Source organism: Salmo salar, chromosome ssa08 (genome assembly GCF_905237065.1).
Source record: "Salmo salar chromosome ssa08, Ssal_v3.1, whole genome shotgun sequence".
Lineage (NCBI taxonomy): Eukaryota > Metazoa > Chordata > Actinopteri > Salmoniformes > Salmonidae > Salmo > Salmo salar.
Genome location: NC_059449.1, coordinates 25475093 through 25484096, shown reverse-complemented (window position 1 = coordinate 25484096; position 9004 = coordinate 25475093).

Below are 9004 nucleotides of genomic sequence, written 5' to 3'. Positions count from 1 at the left end.
AACACTTCCGGTGAATTTACTAAATTACTCACGATAAACGTTCACAAAAAACATAACAATTATTTGAAGAATTATAGATACAGAACTCCTTTATGCAATCGCGGTGTCCGATTTTAAAATAGCTTTTCGGTGAAAGCACATTTTGCAATATTCTGGGTAGATAGCTCGCCATCACGGGCTAGCTAATTTGACACCCACCAAGTTTGGTGCTCACCAAACTCAGATTTACTATAAGAAAAATTGGATTACCTTTGCTGTTCTTCATCAGAATGCACTCCCAGGACTTCTACTTCAACAACAAATGTTGGTTTGTGTCACGTCCTGACCAGCAGGTGGAGTAGGTGTATAAGTGTTGGTCAGGGCGTGGCAGAAAAGTTGTGTTTTCTTTGTTCTGTCTAGGTTGGGTGTTTCTATGTAGAGGTATTGGGGTGGACTTCCAATTGAAGGCAGCTGTGTGGTGTTGCCTTTGATTGGAAGTCCTATATTAGTTGGGTGTGTTTGTCTGTGTGTTTGTGGGGAATTGTTGTGAGCACTGCTTTTTTGGTTTAGCCTGCTACACTGTCGTATCGTGAGTACTGTTCATTGTTTTGTTTATTGTTTTTTCAGTGGATGCTTTACTCCTTTTAAAAAAAAAAAATATGAGCATCCATATTCCCGCTGCGCCTTGGTCCTCCTTTCAACAGCACAATGGATTATGTGACAGAATTTCCCACCAACACAGGACCAAGCAGCGGAAGAATTCTGGCGAGGACTGGGGAACACGACGGGTAAGGGAGACCGAGAGGCACCCCCAAGAATTTTTTAGGGGGGCACAAGGGCTGTGTGACGGGCAAGATTGGAAACCCAGGCCAGCGCCCCGTACCCTTGTTAAAAGTAAACAGACTGGACAGGTCCCGTGCTTTGGGGTAGGTGCCATGGTAGGGCCTGGTATTTTTAGGCCAGTAGGCTCAATACCAGCACCCCGCACGTGCCAGGGGAAAGTAGGCATCGAGCCAGCACCGGAGATGCCAACCCTGCGCTTAAGACTGCCAGTGCGACTCAACGGTCCGGTGTTTCCCGTTACACGCACTAGCCTTGAGGTGCGTGTTCCCAATCTGGTACGCCCAGTACCAGCACCACGCACCAGGCTTCAAGTGCGTAAACCCAGCCTCGCCAGTCAACAGTCACCAGAGCTGCCCGCCAGTCAACAGTCGCCAGAGCTGCCCGCCAGTCAACAGTCGCCAGAGCTGCCCGCCAGTCAACAGTCGTCAGAGCTGCCCGCCAGTCAACAGTCGTCAGAGCTGCCCGCCAGTCAACAGTCGTCAGAGCTGCCCGCCAGTCAACAGTCGTCAGAGCTGCCCGCCAGTCAACAGTCGCCAGAGCTGCCCGCCAGTCAACAGTCGCCAGAGCTGCCCGCCAGTCAACAGTCGCCAGAGCTGCCCGCCAGTCAACAGTCGCCAGAGCTGCCCGCCAGTCAACAGTCGCCAGAGCTGCCCGCCAGTCAACAGTCGCCAGAGCGGCCCGACCGCCCCGAACCGCCGGAGCGGCCGGACCGCCCCGAGCCGCCGGAGCGGCCGGACCGCCCCGAGCTGCCGGACTGTCCCGACTGCCTGCAACGGCCAGAACCTGAGCCGCCTCCAACATAGGTGGGTTGGGGAGGGGGGATGTAGCACAGTGCCGTCGTTGACGGCAGCCACCCTCCCTTCCCTCCCTGTAGTTAGGGGGAAATTTACGGGTTGTTTTGGGTGTTCTGTATTTTTTCTTTTGAAGGTGCATTCGGGGTCTACACCTTTAGGGGGGGGGTAATGTCACGTCCTGACCAGCAGGTGGAGTAGGTGTATAAGTGTTGGTCAGGGCGTGGCAGAAAAGTTGTGTTTTCTTTGTTCTGTCTAGGTTGGGTGTTTCTATGTAGAGGTAATTGGGGTGGACTTCCAATTGAAGGCAGCTGTGTGGTGTTGCCTTTGATTGGAAGTCCTATATTAGTTGGGTGTGTTTGTCTGTGTGTTTGTGGGGAATTGTTGTGAGCACTGCTTTTTTTGGTTTAGCCTGCTACACTGTCGTATCGTGAGTAGTGTTCATTGTTTTGTTTATTGTTTTTTCAGTGGATGCTTTACTCCTTTTTTTTAAATTAAAATATGAGCATCCATATTCCCGCTGCGCCTTGGTCCTCCTTTCAACAGCACGATGGATTATGTGACAGTTTGGTTCCAAATAATCCATAGTTATATCCAAATAGCGGCGTTTTGTTTGTGCGTTCAAGACACTATCCGAAGGGTAACGAAGGGTGACGCGCCGGCGCATATCGTGACAAAAAAATTCAAAATATTCCATTACCGTACTTCGAAGCATGTCAAACGCTGTTTAAAATCAATTTTTATGCGATTTTTCTCGTAAAATAGTGATATTATTCCGACCGGGAGACGTCGTTTTCGTTCAAAGACTGAAAATGTAAAATGGACTCTTCACGTGCACGCCCGTCTCATTGTTCTCAGATCGACGACTATCCAAATGCGCTACTGTTTTTCAGCCTGGGACTGCAGAGTCATCATTCAACGTTCTGGCGCCTTCTGAGAGCCTATGGGAGCCTTAGAAAGTGTCAAGTTACAGCAGAGATCCTCTATTTTCGATAGAGATGACAAAGAAAGCCAAGAAATGGTCAGACAGGCTACTTCCTGTACAGAATCTTCTCAGGTTTTGGCCCGCCATATGAGTTCTGTTATACTCACAGACACCATTCAAACAGTTTTAAAACTTTAGGGTGTTTTCTATCCAAATCAAACAATTATATGCATATTCTAGTTTCTGGGCAGGAGTAATAAACAGATTACATCGGGTACGTTTTTTTATCCGGCCGTGAAAATACTGCCCCCTATCCATAACAGGTTAAATACATTTTAGAATAATGCTGTAACGTAACAAAATTTGGAAAAAGTCAAGGGGTGTGAATACTTTCTGAATGCACTGTATATACAGGGAGTACCAGGACCAAGCTGATGTGTAGGGGTATGAGGTAATAGAGGTAGCTATGTACAGGGAGTACCTACCGATGTGTAGGGGTACGAGGTAATAGAGGTAGCTAGTGCCATCAGAAAAGTGCCTTTTTCCACATTTTGTTGTTACTGACTGACTTTTAAATGATGTTTTATCACTGACCTGCACACAATACCCCATAATGTCAAAGAGGAATTATGTTTATATATATATATATATATATATATATATATATATATATAACATAATATTTATATATAACATAATATTTATATACTGACCTGTTATAACATATAAGGTTTTATATATAAAATGAAAAACTGAAATGTTTTGATTCAATAAGTATTCAACCACTTCAACCTAAATAAGCTCATTTATAATAAGTCATTTGCTTACAAGTCACATAATAAGTTGCAATGAATCACTCTGCTTGCAATTATAGTGTTTAACCCTCTAGAGTCTGAGCCGGGGGAGGGGAGGGTCTGAGCCAACATATGGAATTGTTTTAAGATACCAAGGATTATTTAGCTATTTGATTTATAATTTTAAGACCCATTAATGTATAAAAACAAATGTGAAAAAATTATTACATGAAGCATTGAATTTGGCATTTACGCTATTAGCCAATGGAAACACATTGAATAACAGGTTCACGACATGGAACAACAGATAGTCCCCAAAAATATCAAAAGGATGTTTGTTCTGAAGTGCCCTAAATCTGAGAGATATTAGAAAGATCAGGAAACATGTAATTTTTTTTACATATATTTATCCCCTTATTTTAGGCACTAAACTATCTCCATATATACTTCCATTCACTTTCTTTTTACTGGTACCAGGGACCTTCAGAGTGGTGTGAGGCTTGTGGACGTCCTAAATGGAGAACCCCATCCCGTTTGTGAGAGTCTCATCTTTCAATAGAGGGGTTATAATAGTTTGTAGGCCAAACCGTTCAGATGCTACGTAAGATTTTGAGAGAAGACAGATTTTCAGGATGTCTCATGGTCTGACAAACATCGCTCTAGCTCTGCCACATTTCACCACAGATACAGAAGGGTGATATCTGAGGATGGATCTCCGTTACTCCACAATACTAACCTACTTGACAGAGTGAAAAGAAGGAAGCTTGTACAGAATAAAAAATATTCCAAAACATGCATCTTGTTTGCAACAAGGCACTTAAGTAATACTGCAAAGAAATGTGGCAAAGCAATTCACTTTTTGTACTGAATACAGGGGGGCAATCCAACACAACACATTACTGAGTACTTCTCTCAATAGTTTCAATCATAGTGGTGGCTGCATCATGTTATCGGTATGCTTGTAATTGTTAAGGAATGGGGAGTTTTTCAGGATAAAATGTTTTATAGAATGGAGCTCAGTACAGGAAAAATCCTAGAAGAAAACTTGGTTCAGTCTGCTTTCCACCAGACAACCAACAACACAAGACCAAATCTACACTGGAGTTTGCAGAGTTACAGTTGTGATCTAAATCTGCTTGCAAATCTATGGTAAGACTTCAAAATGGTTGCCAAGCAATGATCAACAACCAATTTGACAGAGCTTGAAGAAATTTGAAAAGAAAAAGCTCTTAGAGACTCAACTTACCCAGAGACTCACAGTTGTAATCGCTGCCAAACGTGATTCTAACATGTATTGACTTGGGTGTGAGTATTTATTTAAATGAGAAATGTCTGTATTTATGTTGTGTGTGGTGTCAGTGTCAGTACATGTGAGCCTGTTGTAGAATCCAGTGTGTATGCATATAGTCAGTGTAGGAAATGTAGTGCAAAAAAGTTGTGTGTGTGTGCGGGTGCATGTGTGTGTGTGTGTGCATGTGTGTGTTGGGGTGTAAGTGTGTGTCAGTGTCAAGCACTATACCAGGATAAACTGTTACCTGAATGTTGATCACCAACTCCATCCTTCTTGCAGGGCATGATGGGTCTTTCGTTGTTGTATATTTGATCATTAAAATCCATGGTCTCTATTTCATTTATTTTTTTGCCTCTAAATCCATCGCTGTTTTCATAGATTTCCTCTGACATCTTTACACACGTGTGTTCAAATGCAGTAACTTCTACTGTTGTAACTTCTACTGCTGTAACTTCTACTGTTGTAAAGTCTGCTGTTATCTCAGTTGTAGGTTTGTGTCTGTTCTCTGCACAGCTGGAGCCTCTGTGTGACTCAGTCTAATGTAAGAGACAGTTTTAACTGTCAACCTCATTAAAGGGGAAACTGTCTAACCAATAGTATGACACTAACCACCACCATGTGACTCCAGACTTATTTTCTGAGAACCATGTTTGTTTCCCACAGTGAAGATTAGTTTGTATATTTAGTTTATGTTAGTTTAGTTTACCACAATGCAGATTAGTTCGTATATTTAGTGTATTCTACTGATCACAGCTTGATGATGAAGAGTTAATTATTTGTATCATCTGTGTATTGTTATGGAAAAAACTAAAACATGCACCTCTTGGGGTTCCCAGGACTGAGTTTAGGAAATGCTGCATTAAGTCTTGCACTCTGTGGTCGGCCATCAATGACCATGTAGAGTTTTATACACTATGCTGTGTCCTGTGTGACATTGACACCAGAGAGAATAGTTATTCAGAGGTGTCTCTATCTCTCTCAGACAGGGTCTGAGGTCTACATTTACTGTCTCCAGATAGCTAGATGTGTCACGTTCTTCAAAATGAGTGGACCAAGGCACAGCGTGTGTTGGGTTCCACATCTTTATTTCAGTGAAACTAGAAACAAAACTTACAAAGAACGTGAAGTCGTAGTGTCACAAGCACATACAAAAACAAACAATATCCCACAAACACAGGTGGGAAAACTGCTACCTAAATATGATCCCCAATTAGAGGCAATGATTACCAGCTGCCTCTAACTGGGAACAATACAAAAACACCAACATAGAAAATATAGACTAAAACGACCCCTAGTCACACCCTGACCTACTACACCATAGAGAACCAAGGGCTCTCTATGGTCAGGGGCGTGACAGTACCCCCCAAAGGTGCGGACTCCGGCCACAAAACCTGAAACCAAATGGGGAGGGAAAGGGGTGATTAGTGTCGGTGGCGGCTCCGGTGCAGGTCGTAGCCCCGCTCAGACCCTGGATCCGGCCATCGCGCCCGGGCTGAACGCCGTGCCTGGACTGGGCACCGGCGCAAAGGATGGCTCTGGCCATGGAGCTGGGTTGGACGCCGTGCCTGGACTGGGCACCGGCGCAGAGGAAGGCTCCGGCTTTGGAGCGGGACTGGACGCCGTGCCTGGACTGGGCACCGGTGTAGAGGAAGGCTCCTGCCATGGAGCGGGACCGGACCCGTGCCTGGACTGGGCACCGGCGCAGAAGAAGCCTCCGGCCTGTTGACTGTCACTGGAGGTTCCGGAACGTTGACCGTCGCTGGAGGTTCCGGACTGTTGACCGTCGCTGGAGGTTCCGGACCGTTGACCGTCGCTGTCACGCCCTGACCTACTACACCATAGAGAACCAAGGGCTGTCTATGGTCATGGCGTGACAAGATGCAAGACGGTGTATTGCAAAAAATGACTGAGCATGTGCACACGTGCGCTTCACACTGCTACAACATGATAGCTGCAGGACATAAACAGCAGAGAAGTTAGGTCTAACTCTTCATACTGCTACAACGTGATAGCTGCAGGACATAAACAGCAGAGAAGTTAGGTCTAACTCTTCATACTGCTACAATGTGATAGCTGCAGGACATAAACAGCAGAGAAGTCTAGTCTAACTCTTCATACTGCTACAACATGATAGCTGTAGGACATAAACAGCAGAGAAGTCTAAAGTTTCATACTCTTAGTAGTTTAAGACATTTCACCTTGCACACCATCGATGGCCATGTATAGTTATTTTAATCTCTACTGTCTCAGTGAGGAGAGTTATTCAGAGATATGTATTAGAATGTATGTCTGCATCTATCTCAGAGGTTTTTCAATGGCGATATCAATCACACCATTTGAAACTTTGGCGGTTCACTTCCTGTTAAACTGTAAGCAGAGGTTTAAACTGACACTCTGATATGATGTTGACACCAGCAGCAAGATGAACAGTAGATAGCTCAATGCAAGACAGCGCACTCACAATATTAACTACTGTCTCCTGAGTGACATGGACACCAGAGATAATATTTAATCAGAGATGTCTCTGTCTTTTTTCAGAGAGGGCCTAAGGTCTACAATTACTCTCACTTCTCATATCCTCTTCCTCATCCTCTATCGACATCAGAACAAGTGGAGAGACACTAACTGCATTGCACACTACTCTACCAACTTCCTGTTTATCAGAGGAAAGTATGGTGTCACTAAGAACAGAAGTGTGAATGAGTGTAACAACAGCTATGTGTGAGAGTCAGCGTGTCACGTGCTACTTACTGGGAAAAAGGAAAACGACTTACTGTAACTTGCATGTTGATCATTTGCATGAGACCTGGCTCGGATTAGAGTACTACACTTCTCAAGGGCTGTGTCTGAGGAGTCCTGTGTGTAATTCCTCCCTTCATTCACCAGGAATAAGGGGTGTGTCTGAGGAGTCCTGTGTGTAATTCCTACCTTCCTTCACCAGTAATAAGGGGTGTGTCTGAGGAGTCCTGTGTGTAATTCCTCCCTTCCTTCACCAGTAATAAGGGGTGTGTCTGAGGAGTCCTGTGTGTAATTCCTCCCTTCCTTCACCAGTAATAAGGGGTGTGTCTGGGGAGTCCTGTGTGTAATTCCTCCCTTCCTTCACCAGTAATAAGGGGTGTGTCTGAGGAGTCCTGTGTGTAATTCCTCCCTTCCTTCACCAGTAATAAGGGCTGTGTCTGAGGAGTCCTGTGTGTAATTCCTCCCTTCATTCACCAGTAATAAGGGCTGTGTCTGAGGAGTCCTGTGTGTAATTCCTCCCTTCATTCACCAGTAATAAGGGCTGTGTCTGAGGAGTCCTGTGTGTAATTCCTCCCTTCCTTCACCAGTAATAAGGGGCGTGTCTGAGGAGTCCTGTGTGTAATTCCTCCCTTCCTTCACCAGTAATAAGGGCTGTGTCTGGGGAGTCCTGTGTGTAATATCCTACCTTCCTTCACCAGTAATAAGGGGTGTGTCTGGGGAGTCCTGTGGGTAATTCCTCCCTTCCTTCACCAGGAATAATGGGTGTGTCTGAGGAGTCCTGTGTGTAATTCCTCCCTTCATTCACCAGTAATAAGGGGTGTGTCTGAGGAGTCCTGTGACATTGGAGTGAATTCCTCCCTCCTTCAAGCAGGTGGGATTGATATTAACCTTCCTTCACCAGTATTAGTGTGGGGAGTAATATCAGTAGGTTAGATGTGCAATATTATTCACCAATAAAAAAGACACGAGGAATTGTAGTACGACTGATCTCTACTTGATCTCAACACCCGGATGTTTCACATTACCATTTGTATCACTTTATATTGACCTCAGGACGCCGGTTCACCTCCTCAGGACGCCGGTTCACCTCCTCAGGATGCCGGTTCACCACCTCAGGACTCCGGTTCACCTCCTCAGGACGCCGGTTCACCACCTCAGGACTCCGGTTCACCTCCTCAGGACGCCGGTTCACCTCCTCAGGACGCCGGTTCACCGGTTCACCACCTCAGGACGCCGGTTCACCACCTCAGGACGCCGGTTCACCTCCTCAGGACGCCGGTTCACCGGTTCACCACCTCAGGACGCCGGTTCACCACCTCAGGACACCACCTCAGGACTCCGGTTCCCCACCTCAGGACTCCGGTTCACCTCCTCAGGACTCCGGTTCACCTCCTCCGGACTCCGGTTCACCTCCTCAGCACTCCGGTTCACCATCACACATTGAATTCAGAAAGTATTTAGACCCTTGACTTTTTCCACATTTTGTTACGTTACAACGGCAGTGTAGCCTAGTGGTTAGAGCGTTGGGCTAGTAACCGAAAGTTTGCAAGTTCAAATCCCCGAGCTGACAAGGAACAATCTGTTGTTCTGCCCCTGAACAATCCAGTTAACCCACTGTTCCTAGCCTGTCATTGAAAATAAG